We start from the raw sequence: 1,808 nt of genomic DNA, 5'->3' as shown, positions 1-1,808 counted from the left end.
TGGTTTTTGAATGCCAGCCGCCGTCATTGTGGGTGTTTACCGACCTGGCCAAGCAGAAAGCGTGCGAGACCAGGATCCTCGATGACTCGGGTACTGTTGCACGCACCGATACTGATGGTTGCCCCACGCTGAACCACGCCGCCAGCGACAGCAATGCCTCGACTTGGCGACTGATCAAAAAAAAAAAAATGTGACCACACACATAAACACACAAAAAGCCAACAATATCTCGAGTCTTTTCTGAACGCCGTCACGTTTCCATACAGCTCAGTTCTTCGATTTCCACAAGGTTTGCTACAGAAAGTCAAATCTTCAATTTCTCTGATTTGTTCTACATTATGTGTCATGATTTTAGCTTTATGACTTTAGTCTCAAGACCAAAACGGTTCATTATCCTTTATATTGGATGCAATTACAAGGTCCACTTTCTCCCGACTGATTCAGGCCTGCTGGCGCATCATTCAGTATTCCTGTCAATCGTGTCAACGCCTGTAAGGATCCGTGCACTCTTTTGCATGTGGCGCAAGAGCATCAAGATGCCAGGTGTCAGGCGTTCAAACAGTACTTGGCAAGGCAGGCGAGGTCAATTTGCGCTCCGTCCTGGCAAGACGCAGCTCATTCCGCATGACAGAGAAAGCCCAGTGGCTATTGAAACACACTTGCATAATTGTCTTGGTCTGTAACACGCATGGTGGTCTCGGTCCTCATACTCCCACTATCATACTATCCAACCATTAAAACAAATAGTCTGTCGCCCATGTTATCATATCACAGCCCTCGCGGCTGCCCCGATCAAAATCTCGACGCTTTAAATCACAAACTCCACAAGGTGCCAATGGCCTGCCGGCAGATGATGGTCTTCCGAGTACAGCCATGCAATAAATCTTTCGCGAAAATGTCGCGTCTGCAGCGTGCCGGGCCGAAGATCGTATCCCATCCGCTTGGCCAGTTGGCGCAGCCGCGGATGACAGTCGGCAAGGAGGATGATGGAGCTCAAGACTCGTCCGAGGCCTTTATCGATTGCACAGCTCGGCAAATGCTTCAAGGGGTGGCCGCCAATCCTAGATGGCATGCCACATCTGGCGCAACATTCTCGTGTGGCAGATTCAAAATCGATGTTGCACTCATCGGCACTGTGCCCCGCGAGATGGCACCGGGTGCATGTGTCGTCTGATTCGGGACAGATATGTTGAGGTTTCCAGACGGCTTGAGACTGGCGAATGGTACATGGCATGCAATAGGCATGCATCAACCTCAGCGCATCCAGAAACTTGTCAGCCGCCGCCTTGTGGATCAGGCGCGAGCGCGTCGTCTTGGCTCGCTTGTTTGATCTCAGGCGTGGCATCGGCGCCGCTTCACATCCTTGCGATGATAAAGCAGCCGGGGGCAATGTATCAGATGCCACACGTTTGGCAGAAGGGCGCGTAGAGTGTGCGCCAGAAAGTCCAGACCTTTGCTTGCCCAGCAAAGAGCAAGGGTGCTGCGTGGGCTCGGCCTCTGCGGCAGGGTCTATATCAAGAGGGCCGTCACCGTCAGAGGAGCTCTCCATGGATGAGGCTTGGGAAGCTATTCGTTCCGCCAGAGCGCGGGCACGCGTAAGCCGCAGCGCTGCCGAGGGAACGTTTGCCCTGGGCCGTGGTGACAAGGCATCGGGAGCAGATGGGACGGGCAAACGTATCGGCAAGGCCGAAGGTACCGGTAGAGATGGCAACGGTGCTCCAAGACGAGGCAATAAAGCTGTGGAAGTCTGCGTAGCCTCGTTTGAAGCTGCAGCTTCTGTTGCGGGCCGAGGCACACTTCCACTCTCT

This window comes from Monosiga brevicollis, genomic scaffold, assembly GCF_000002865.3.
Source record: "Monosiga brevicollis MX1 MONBRscaffold_47 genomic scaffold, whole genome shotgun sequence".
Classification (NCBI taxonomy): domain Eukaryota; class Choanoflagellata; order Craspedida; family Salpingoecidae; genus Monosiga; species Monosiga brevicollis.
This window is presented reverse-complemented; position numbering follows the sequence as displayed.